This window comes from Pinus tabuliformis, chromosome 2_2 (assembly GCF_031772625.1).
Source record: "Pinus tabuliformis cultivar Carrire ecotype Pingquan chromosome 2_2, CPIR1, whole genome shotgun sequence".
Classification (NCBI taxonomy): domain Eukaryota; kingdom Viridiplantae; phylum Streptophyta; class Pinopsida; order Pinales; family Pinaceae; genus Pinus; species Pinus tabuliformis.
This window is the reverse complement of record NC_142300.1, coordinates 684,810,539-684,823,615: the sequence shown is the minus strand read 5'-3', so window position 1 is coordinate 684,823,615 and position 13,077 is coordinate 684,810,539. Positions and strand designations below refer to the sequence as shown.

Below are 13,077 nucleotides of genomic sequence, written 5' to 3'. Positions count from 1 at the left end.
GCACAACACTGGTCTTGGATATGACAAGGACTTGTCCTTTCATATTCCAGACTATGCCAAGCCCATTCAGTTTCAGAGTGCTGGATTCATTCATGACAGTTCAGCTACTCCTCATGACAGTTCAGCTTCAGCTGTTCCAGACTCTGCCCTTCTTCCACAGCAACAACAAAAACACATTGTGAAATGCCAACACTGTGACCGAGTTGGCCATTTGAAAGATCATTGTTTTGATCTTCATCCATGTAAGCACTGTCATAAAACCAGCTATTCTTCACACAGATGCTTCAGAAACAAACGTCCTGCAAGAACAAAGATTCATCTTGGATGGATCGCTTCTTGGCAATGGGCATCAACAGCCAAGAAGATATTCCAAACACATGTCAGAACTTGTTCCAGAGTATTGAACAGTCTTGCAGTTGAGTTTTCTCCATCCTCTCACCTTGTATCTGACAGGGGGGAAATGATGGTCATCTATAAGCTTCAAAGCCACATCAAGCGAGCCTGAGCCACAACCTGCCACACCAGTTTCAGAGTTGTAGCCAGAGACAAAGATGCCCGTGAACATGCCTTCAGTTGGCAATCTGGAACACTTCCTCTAGCGGAAGACTTCAGCTTCTTGCTAGTTTCGGAAGAATTCCAAGAACAAAATTGAGAACACTTCCTCTAGCGGAAGACTCCAGCTTCTTGCCAGTTTTGGAAGAGTTCCAGGAATTGCATTAAGCATTCCAGAGTTGTTGGTCATCCTTAAACCATCACAGGTTGAGACTTCCCTTTTCAGGTTGAAGTTCTCCTTTTATGCGGGGTGAGACCTCCCTTTCATGGTTGAAGGTTTCCCTCTTCAAAACAATAGGAGCACTTCCCCTAGCAGAAGACTTCAGCTTCTTGCCAGTATTGGAAGAGTTCCGGGAACTGCACTAAGCGTTCCAGTGTTGGTGGTCATCCTTAAACCACCGCCCTTTATACCAACATTTCATAGAGCACATTCAGCCTAGTGCTGCCATGCATTTTTTGCACATTTTGTATTACAGTGTTCTTCTTGGACTCATACATAACCCTTCGGATAAAGGGGGGAATGTTGGACACCTAATCCTCAATGGGTTAGTGTGGAAGCCGAATGGACAAAAGGAGTCCAAGAGACCTTGGGATGTGAAACCCAACGGTCACATAATGTACTATAAATGTATATCTCTTGTTAATAAAAATCAAACTCTCATGATTTATCTTTCATATTGTTCTTGCTCCCATGTGTGTTTAACATATATTATATACACTTAACTTATACATATTTATATATTTATAAATAATTATAATAGAAACACTAATATTTTAAAAATATCAAAATTAAATATATAAGAAATATATGTAAATTAAAAATCTATTTTAATATTTATTATTTATTATTTTTAAATATGTATGTGTTAAATTTATATTTATATCTTTACACAAAAATATTAATAAAATATATAAAAATATATATATATATATATATATATATATATATATATATATTGTGTAAATCAACAGATGTATATTATATCACAAAGTTACATAAGATACAAAAAGTCTGTATGAACAGACAGAGAAAAGCACTTCCAACTTGTTCGACTAAAATGACTAGCAGAACCTGATCCTGCAACTTCAGGAACAGAGGCTAACCACGCAGGGCTGCCTGACATAGGACACAAAACGAGAGAGGGTCTGGGGGACCTCATAACCAAGACAGAAAGAGACATTAGAGAAAACATAGAACCTTGGAGCCATTACAGCTCCAATACCACATAATCCTTACTGGTGTCACTTGGGTCGGCCATTGCAGTAACTATGTCAGGCTTCGAATCCTTTGAGGAATGGGGCGCTTCACCATGCTGGTGTCGGTTTCCTCCACCGAGATGTCAACTTCAATATTTGTCCCCTGTCGGATGGAGAGCTTGAAGAGTTTGATGAAAGCTCCCAGATTACACGACAACATTTTGAGTTCCTGAGTCAAAGCACTAATGCTGAACTCCATGGCGTCTAACCTTGCTGAGTTTCCAGCTGAAGCGAGCGATGTGGCCTGGTGCACATCCTTTATTGCTTATGCCTGCATGCTGAGCGCTTTGGCAAGCATGGTTTTCATACGCCATATTTCACTTTGAGTTCTTACGAATTGCGTGGCTCTGGTTGACGCGGTGCCTGGGTCCAAGATCCAGTCTATTTCCTTCTCCATTGCTTGTATGTCCAGCTTTTCTTCTTCCTCGATGACCGCAGCTTCAAGCTCTGCAATTTTCCGTTTCTCTTTCTCAGAGACCGAGGTCTCATAAGCCTCACGGGCTTTTTTCAGGTCCCGGTTAGCAAACTCATTGCGACTGCCCTCATTTGCCATTGTGTTGTTGCAGGTGATGGCGTGGGTTGAAGAGACAGCGGGCTTTCTGACAGAGCTTAGATTACCAAGAATCGAGCGAGGAGAATGCGATGTCTTGGTTTCTTGGTGGATTACCTTAGTTATAGCTGAAGGTCGAATGTTTTGGATTGAGATCTCCTGCTCTGCCTTCTGAGATCCGCTGTTCCTGACATAATAACTCTCGTTTGGATTTCCTAGCTCCTTCTCATGATTTCGATCCAGAGCCATTACTCTGCCACACTTGTGGCTACTGGTTGAATGCCATGTGTCCTCATCTGCTTCTTGCTGACTGTGCCGATCATTCTTTTTGTAGATTGTACTCCCCGTCCGATATCCTTCGTCCTTTTGGATGATCTTCCACCCTGCCCCAGGTACCCCATAGGACTGTCGCCAGTGGTACCTCCGTTTGGCATTAAGTGTAAGGTTAGTCCGCATAAGTTACTGATGAGTCATATCCTGCAACCCGTCCTCCGCTCTCGATCCTCCTATAAGGTCTTGCCTCGAGATGAGAGTGCACTGATTCCTAAGAGAATCTCTTGTGACGTCTTTCCAACCAGTGTCAATGATCTCCATCGGATGATCGACCGCATGGTTGGCAAGGCGGTCCACTAAGACATTCGCCTTTCGCCTAACTGCCTGTAGAACAATGCTACTGAGGGAGGAGAGATGTTTTGCAATTAGCGCAGTAACCATGGCTAATCTCCAGTGCTTTGTAACTTTCTCTGGCCGCGTGCCATTCTGCATTCTCCTGACCGCAATGATGGCCAAGAGGGAATCTCCTTCCACAATTACAGAGCCTTTACCCAGACAGATGAGGATGTGCAACCCCTGTTCTAGGACTGCGAATTTTGCTTCATTATTGGTGGCCTCCCCAAGCGCTTTGCAGAAAAAGTGAAGGATTTTTCCTCTGTCATTACAGATGACGCCTCCAAGCCCTGCAGGACCAGAGTTACCCTTGGAGGCCCCGTCAAAATTCAATTTGCAAAACCTCGGGATGGGAGGCAGCTAGGTTGAAGGAGAGGGAGCTAGTTGAGGGTGGTTTGCTTGAGCCCAATTACCCTACAAACCATTCATGCCAAACAACAACAGGATGCGTGAATCATTAGGAGTGAGCGAATTGGCCTGCTCAGCTTTGCAGTTGGTAAGGACAGTCTCTTTTAAACTTTGCATGATGATTGTTTTGATGGTTTCAAGCTGCCTGGCTTCTTTTTGAAAAATTCGTCTGTTCCTCTCTTTCCAAGTAATCCAGACCGTATTACAACTGGAATACTTTGTGCACCAATTCGCAATGGAGTCTTGAATAGAATATCTGTGTCTGTCTGTTTGTTTGAATATTTCCTTCATCCATTCCCAAAGATTATTTGTCCAGTCACAATCGTTAAGGAGATGGTTCATTGTTTCCTCATCCTTTTCACAAAGGGGGCATCTGGATGGTCCAATAAAGCCCCTTTTCACTAAATTCTCCCAGGTGAGGATTTTGCAATGCATGAGAAGCCATAGAAAAGACTTTATTTTTGGCCAGAGTGTGTTGTCCCAGACATTAGAGTGCCAAGCTACTTTGTCTTCGAGTTCCCTGTGCTCGAGATACATTCTGGCCTCCTTGAGGTTGAAGGTACCCCCGTCGAGTTTACCCCACCTGAGTTGGTCCTCCTCCTGAGTGGACTGGATCATTCTCTTGTCCAGAGCAGAGTTTAGGGTGCTGAGGAGGTCTATCATGTCATCCTCCAGGGGTGGAGTCTCTAAGTTCCAATTCCTCCAGTGTTGGTTCTCGTTGCTGCCAAACCAATACTGATGGACTTTTATCTTGCCTGTTGCCTGAAACCATCTCTGTAGGGTAAGATAATTGGGGTTTTCTAGTTTAGGTAGTTGTTTCCATGCATCCTCCTAGAATAAAGCATTGTTGCCATTATGAATTTCCCAAAAGCAGTGGTCCTGAATGAGGTTTCTGTTAGCTCTGGCCAAATTCCAAATAGGGGATCCTTCAAGGGCATCTGTCATTCTGATCAGATCCTCAGTCCTCCAATTCTCGGCATATTTGGCCTTCCACAGTTTTGCCCAAGGTGTATGGGGTTCCTTGATCCAGCGCCACCAAAGCTTGGCTCCACAAGCTTTGTTGACAGTGTCCGGGTCTTGCAGCCCTAAACCCCCCAGGTTTTTGGGTTTGCATAACTTGGCCCAGGCTACAAGAGCCCATTTGTGTTTATCCGCTTTGCCTGACCAAAGGAAGGCCCTTTGAATATTCCTGATTTTCTGGAGCACCATTTTTGGAGCTGGGAGAATAGAAAGCATATAGTGAGGAATGGCTTGAAGAATCGCCTTAGTCATTACAAGTCTTCCTGCAAAGTTCAAGACTCTGTTGGTCCAATAATTGCCCCTGTCCTCTAGCCTGGAGAGCAAATGCTCCTAGTGGAGTTTCTGCCAAGGCTTGCCAGTGAGAGGAATGCCAAGATATTTAGATGGAAGGCTGTGTCTTTTGAACCCAAGGATATTAGTGAGGTGCCTCTGGACCACCAAGTGCGTATGGAAGAAAAAAAAAGAGGATTTATCCAAGTTAAAATCCATACCAGATGCTTCGCTGAACAAGTTCAAAATGGCTTTGAAACCTTGGGCTTCCTTAATTGTAGGGGTACCATGCAACATGGTGTCATCCACGAATTGTTGATGAGTGGTTGCAGGAGAGTGATTCAGGGGTTGGAGACCTTTGATGACATTCCTATCCTTAGCCGTTTTAATGATTCGACTCAGGCCTTCCATTAAGATAACAAAAAGGAAAGGGGAGATAGGATCACCCTGACAAATGCTTCTGGATGGGAAGAAGGGGTCCGAAGGGGCGTCGTTGACCAAGATAGAGAAGCTGGGAGATTTGACCATGCCCAAAATCCATCTGATCCAACGCTGGGCAAAACCAAAAGCTTTCAAAACAGCTTCAAGATAATTCCAACTGACCTTATCATAAGCTTTTGAGAGGTCTAGTTGAATGATCATTCTAGCCTTTTTCTGAGACTGAAGGGTGTGGATCATTTCCTATGCCAATAAGACATTGTCCATAATTTGTCGGCCTTCCACATAACCCGACTGCTCTTCTGAGATGATCAAGGGGAGAATAGGCTTTAACCTGTTGGCCATGACTTTGGAGATGATCTTATACAGCACATTGCAAAGAGCTATTGGTCGAAATTTAGAAGGTGTGCAGGCATCCTCTTCCTTGGGGATGAGGGCAATAAAAGTGGAGTTTAGGGATTTAAGCATGGAGGAGGATCTTCTAGAGTCCTCGACCACCGCCCATATGTCCTGCTTGACAATGTCCCAGCAAGCTTTGAAGAAGTCAATGGTGAAACCATCTGGTCCCGGAGCCTTGCCATTGGCCATGTCTTTGACTGCCTCTTCTACCTCCAGAAGGGTAACTGGGCGGTCTAAGGATCTGTTCTGCTCCTCTGTGATCAGCTTGGGAATAGAGGTTATGACTGCATTGATAGCCTCTTGATGAGACTGAAAGGAGGTCCCCTGTTCATCCTTAAGCTTGGTTATCTTATTAGTGCATCTATAATCCATGGCTGATCAATGGAAAAATTTGGTGTTTTTCTCCCCTTCTTTCAGCCATTGTATACGGGATTTTTGTCTCCATAATGTCTCTTCCTAGTGACATCTCTCGTTCCACTTTTGCAGGAGGTCACGCTCCATGTTAATGGAGTTCTGGGAGATGTCCCCTTGATCCAGTCGTTGTGTATTAGTGCCATCTGATTCTCCAGGGCTTGTTTGTCCTCAAAAATATTGCCAAAGATTTCTTGGTTCCAAGTTCGTAGCTTTGCCTTTAGGTGCTTCAGTCTGGCTTGGAGCCGAAACATTTTGGTACCTCTAGCGTCCAAGTGCTCATTCCACCATAGTTGGATATTGGTGGTGAAAGCCGAATGACTGAGCCAGAATTTTTCAAAGCGAAAAGGTCTGTTTCTAGGAGTGCCAAGGATGGTTGCATTCAAAGAGATGGGCCAATGATCCGATCCTCCAGATGGAATAATATCAGATTCCACCGTGACTCCCTCAAGGAGAATGGTATCCAAGATCAAAAACCTATCAAGCCTAGATGCGATAAGCCTATCCCCTCCTCTCTTATTATTCCAAGTGAATATGCCATTTTTGGTTTGGATGTCCACCAAGTTAGCTGTTCCGATGAAAGAAATGAAAGTCTATGGATCTATGTTTAGGGTTAGAAACCCTCCCTTCTTTTCCCCCACAGAGGTAATCATGTTGAAATCGCCGCCATAGATGGCTTTAGCATTAGAGTGTCTTTGTTGCAGCTTGGATAGGTTGTCCAGCAACTGTAGCTTATCCTCCAGCCTTTGGGGGTTGTAAAAATTAGTGAATAAGTATGTGCCAGCTTCTCCCAGGATCTGCATTTCAAGGGAAATGAAAGATCTGGAGGCCTCGGCGTTTAGGAGGAGTAGGGAGTGGGGGTTCTAGAAGATGGCTAAGCCCCCTTCCAGACCATTACCTTCTACCTCCGTGTGCTCCATTCTCTTTCCCAGGCTCCTGCCTATCTCTTCCAACTTTAGCCTGGAGCATTTGGTTTCCTGCAGGAAAACAATGTCCGGATTTTCCTTTGTGACTTTCTTTTTCAATAATCTTTGTTTGGTTTGACTGTTTAGCCCTCTTGCATTCCATGAGATTATCTTCATATTTAAACATGTATAATGAGGAAAATGGGAAATCCTCAAGGGCTTTCATCTTGCACGAGTTGATGAGCATTTGGCCGAGCTCATGGAGCGCTTCATTGTTTGTTCTTCTACCCCGTTTCTTTCTGTGTTTTGCAGTAGAATGTGTTTGGTGTAGGTTTTGTGCCTTGATGCCCAGACCCTTTGTCGCACCCAGATCCCTTTTCTACCCTCTCGAGGCTGCATCCTGCCTTGATAGGAAGAGGAAGTTGACTCTGTCAATCTCTTCCTCTAGAATGTGATCCACTCCTTTTTGTCTCCATTGCTCAACTATGGTCTTAAGGTCCATTCCTTATTTTTTTGGAGTGTCATTTAAGTCCCGATCCTTTGTGCCCACTTCACTTAATGTCATTTCCTCGTCCCCTTCTGCATCTTTCCTCAATCCTGGATCTAGGAGAAAGTCATCAATCGAGATTGGAGTCAACATCTGGGTGTTCTAATTGGTCATTTCCGGGATTTCCTGCTCAGATGCTGGTGTTTGGGTATCCTCATCTGCCCCAGTTTCCTCTCCAAGCACCTCAAATGCGTTCTTAGACCCTTTGTTGTTGTTTCCTGTCTTCGGTTGGTTTTCTGTTGGTTCGGTGTCAGCCCATGGGTCGAACGAAACCATCTTGATTTTTGCTTGGGAGATCCTTAGCCTTCTCTACGGGCCTGTGTAGGGGACATTCCCGGATCAGATGTCCATGTTCATGGCATTTTCTACATCTGAAGGGTATTTGTTCGTAGTCTATGGCTTGGAAAAAGACTTCATCTCTGTATTCCAACCATAGACCTTCATGAAGAGCACCTGAAACGTCCATTTCAACACAGATTCTAGCGCAAGAGGTGTACCTTTTTTGGAGGGTAGCTTCGGAAGCTTGGATGAAGGTGCCCAGTTTGTTGCCGATTTGTTCCAACGCCGCCGGTCTCCAGTAGTTGATGGGGAGGGAAAACAAGCGAATCCAAACAGGAACATGCTTGAATGTTTCCTGTTTTGGTGCAAAATTTGGTTTCCAGGGTCTTATGTAGAGGCCTGCAGAGGCATAGAAATAAGGGCCTCCATCAAAGATGCGGTCTCTGTCTTCAAGGTTTGCAAAGACAACCGTGAAAAAACCTTTGGCCCCCAAGTGGAGTTTCACATCTCCTTTAGGCTTCCAAGTTTGCTTAATCCATTGGCATAAGGCTTTTTCTGTGGGCCAGAAGCCCATAAACTTGCAAATCACTGCATGAATAGCCATATGATCCCTGTAGGCTTGCAGTTCGAGGTCAGTAATGATAACCCTTACGCTTTCTGTGGTTTTTGACTTGCAACGCCCTTGGTCTCTCTGTTGTTTGTCTTCAGTGGCCGGTCCTTCTGGATCGGAGCCGTTTAGGGGGAGGTTTCAGCTGCCTCCGCTCCTTTGGTTTTCTTTCCTGCTCCTCGAGGTACCTGCTCTCGAGTGGGATCTGGTTTGTCTTTTCCTTCCAGAATGTTGATGCCTTTTGTCTGGTTTGGATGCTGGGTTTCCTTAGTATTGCCATCCAGCTCTGTCTTTTTGCTGAGCTCATTTTTTCCCCTAGTGTCTGAACCCGTGATCTGCACTCCTTCCAATGGGCTTTTACCTTTGTCCATCATTATCTGTTTGTAGGAAGGGGCTCCATTGGCCCCCGCTTCCTTCATCCGTTGGGCTAGGGCAAGCCCCTGCTGCCTTAGATCAGGGAAAAGGACACTGCCCCCTGTCAGAGTGGGTAACAGTGCACACACTGCAATCCAAAACCCTAGGTCAAACAGTTGCAGAGCTGCTTCTCAAATCAGTGGTCTCAATTGGTGTCATATATATATATATATATATAGTTTTCATTTAATATTTAATATTTTTAAATATATATGTTAATTTTTATTTATGGTATATATATTTAAATTATATAAATTTATATATTTATAAATAGTTATAATAAAAAGTATAAAATGAAATATATGTATGTTTTTTGTTTTTTAAGTAACAAGAGTCTTACATTGTAATCATATAATAGAAGTATAATGTCTCAATATTATATAGAAGTTAAATATATAAAAAAAACATGATTGGATTTTTGCTTATTGCCTAGGGAGTTTCCAAGTAGCAATATTTTTACCACACAGTGTTCCAGTATTTCAATAGAGGGCTTTATCACCACCCATTCTATGCCTCGTGAGCAAAACATATATATTTTTAAAATATTTTAATCTTTAAATTTTGTTATCATTTAATTTATATATATGTGTAATGACCCCTGTCAATTAATCTACATGGTAAATAAAAAAAATGACATGGGTTACACATATTTCTTGCCCGGCAAGGTCCGGTACATAGTTGTTTACACTAGTTTAATACCCTTGACACGCGGCAAACACAGGGAAGGTTCAAGAGTAGAGGTATCTGGATGTTTATGGTCACATTGAAAGTTTTTTTGCGGAGGATGGAATATTGATGGAATGTTTGTCTGCAGACATAAATGTCACTGGCTGCCTCCAGTCCACCTGTCCTATTTCATTTATGTAGACTGGCTTGATCACGTGGCAGTGGCCTCTCTACCTTTGCGCCCTCGGGGCTCTCCCCGCATCGACGGTGAAGATGGAAAGAGGTCCATCCGAGGGTGGATCCAACTCGAGGCATTTCGTTTGAGTTTTATTGTTCCATTATGGTATTCCATATCGCATTTGATTCAGGTCTGCACTACCGCAACCCCTGCGCAGCACCGAGAAGACTACTGTTTGCTACCCGGTCGTATCACCAGTTGGCTAGAAGCTGTGTTCCTTTCCACAACCAAGGTATTGGTAAACCCTCTCTGTGTTACACAGATTTTTGGTCTATAGCTACATATTACTCTGTTTCCACTCAGGTTTTGATCTTAACTCACTACAGGATTGTTTGTTGCCTGTAGGCAAGGAAGTGTCCTTCTTTTTTCTTTCCTGTAAGTCATGTTTGGATGCGGAAGCGGTTGACTCACGCCGATTAACAGGTATGTTCCTGCTCTATACATGTCTATTGCAAGTATCGAGGGTTTCGCTGAACCAGAAGAACTGCTTATTGATTAAGTTTACTAAGGAGGCACTCGAACCGACTCCTTACAGTCTTTTTCTCTATTTCTTTTCCTACGAAATGGCAGGATGCTGACGGGGTTTGAACCTGGCGAATCCGCCAGCTCACACCGAGTTAAAGATCCTTCTGCGAGAAGGTTCCATTTTCTTTCTAGGCTGATACTTGCGTCGAGCTCTCGAGCTCTGATGCATTATTGATTATTGTAATGGAATTTTGTTAATAATTTTATCTGGGTCTTTGTCCTGGTGAAGCATTTGACTTCTAAATTACTGTGATTCATGCGCTCCTTAAAATTATGCAAGTACCAGTTCTCTTTCGTTCCTCAACTACTGGCTTGGTCTCTGCCAACCAAATTCTGCCATTGTAATGGCCATTGTCTATCCTGTAGTTACAAACCCCTGTTTTAATTTATAAGTTATGAAGTTTGAAGGATAGACTACTGTAATAATGCGCATCTGGTCCTTATTTATATGATATGTGTTATGATGACTATGCCACTGCAATAGTATAAATCTTGACGATATTTATATGTTGTATGTTGCCTATGGGGTTTGGTTCTACAATGTACAGAATTTATTTCAATATTGCAAAATGTTCGATATATTGTACTCTGCATGATAATGAGTTTTATGGTTTAAGATACAACAACCGCTACATGCTATGAATCCCAAGAGTATATCCGTCAAGGCTAGACTCTAAATTCGATCTCGTATTTACGTTCCTTCTGAGCCCTTCGATTCAGTATGGGGTCAAGTCCTGCAGAGTCTTATTGCAGTTATGCTTTATTTATATACATGTATATGGGTAATTTACTTGAATTTCTTATCTTACTGTCTTCTAAGGGTTTTGAATATACCCTAACCCTAGCCGTAAAACCTGTCTCTCCACACAGGTGCAGTTATGCTGCTCAGGAAATTTCCTTTCTCTTTTGACTAGTTTATGTTTCGATAGCCTTATTATCTCAAGGTTCATGGCTATGCATTAAATTGTCTGTATGTTTCATCTCTGTACTAGGCATATTATCTGAGTTTACTTTGTGAGAAATAAACATTAACAGTTTTGAGGATTACTGGTTCACGACTAAAATAATTTTCGAACAGATTCCCATTCTATTCTGTCATTTGTCTTTTCCTTAATGCGAGGAAGACATTCCTTTTCCCTTTCTTTTATTTATTCCATCCGTATAAAGGACAAAGATTCAATTGCATAGCTAGGGTCAAGGCTATCGCTTAACTGGCTATTATAAGCCTTGTGGCTTTAACCCTTAAAGGCATTTTGTTGTTATCAACGTTTCATAATGAAACTAATCTAACTCCTACAGACCATCTAAATAAGAAATTTGTTGGCCAACTCAGAACTATAAATTTGCCTCATACTCAAACCGTCTTTTTGTGCACTGTTTATCATTTCAACTTTTTCCTATTTCGCAACCCTTCTAACAGGACTAACCAATTAACTTAAATAGAACTTTCAGTAGTACAGTAACTACAACACAAGATTGTCATAGCGGTACTTACCTGTATCCGGTATGAACAGTACTTGTTTTCTCTTTACTCAGAACCTTGTCACCACTGGTTCTCTGCTTGTCTTCCTCCCGTCTGCGAGATTTGTCTGCGCGACCAAATCTCCCCCCAAGCTTGTCTGCCAGGTCACAACCTTCAACAAACTTTTCCTGACCAAACTTAGCATAACTTTGTCATCGTTGTTCCGTCTGTCTCCACAACACAGTTCCCCTTTTCCTCCCTCTTTTCCTTTTCCTTTTCCCACCCCCTTTCCTTGGGTGGTTACGGTTGGGAGGAACAGTTAGGTTTTTTGGCAACTGTTTTATTATTAAAAGAAACAACTTCCAAATGGGAAGTTACAATTTTCAAGTATGACTTGATTTAATTCTCAAGTGCAGAGTTAACAATTACCATTAATTCAAAACAGTAAATAGCACATTGTCCAATGTCTTTTAACCTACCTCCATTAATCAGAGGATTAGTGAGCATGCAGCAGACCTTAAGCATAGGCGAACTAAGTCTTCCGCTTTAGCTGAGCATGTTGAGAAAACCAATCATCATGTTTGTATTGAGGAAGCTAGTGTTATTGCTAAGGTTTCGCGCTTCCATCATCGGAAATTTAGGGAGGCGCTGGAGATTGAAAAGAGGCCGAATAATCTCAATAGAGATGATGGCTGGAAAATCAGTCGGTGTTGGGTCCCAACACTCTCGTCCTAGTCGCTTTTCTTCTTCTTTTTTATTTTTTATTTTATTAATTTATTTATTTTATTTATTTTATTATTATTATTTTTTATTAATTTTTAATTTTTATTTATTTATGTATTTATTTAATTTATTTTATTTAATTTTATTATTATTATTTTAATAAAATATTTTTCATTAATACCTTCTTTTTCTTTTATTTATCTTTATAGTCCTGTTTTCAATTCCTCTATTACTAATTTAACTTACTTTTTTTTTTAATAATAATTTTTAACTAACTATTATCATTAAATTATTATTATTATTATTATTATTATTTTATTGCTCCCCTAGGGTAATTTTTATTTTTTATTATTATTATTATTATATATATATATATATATATATATATATATATATTATTATTATTATTTTATGTTATTTTTTAAAAAAAAATAATTATTTATTTTAACTAACTATTATCATGAAATATTTTAATTACTAATTTAACATAACTTTGCAATTATTTAACTAACTATAATCATAAAAAATCATAATATATTTTATAATGAATTAATGAAAAAAAATTATATTTGGTTTTTTAAATATTATATATATATATATATATTATCTTGGGCAGATTTGTTAAAGTCGTGTATTTTGAAATTATATTTATTTTACAATATAAATATTAATTTGAAATTATATTTATTTTACAATATAAATATTAATTTGAAATTATATTTATTTTATAATATAAATAA

General features: G+C 40.9%; 1 pseudogene; it reads right to left on the bottom strand.

Moving 5' to 3' along the window:
• LOC149194517 (IAA-amino acid hydrolase ILR1-like 7) overlaps positions 1-13,077 on the bottom strand; it is a 56,865-nt pseudogene that overhangs the window by 25,362 nt on the left and 18,426 nt on the right.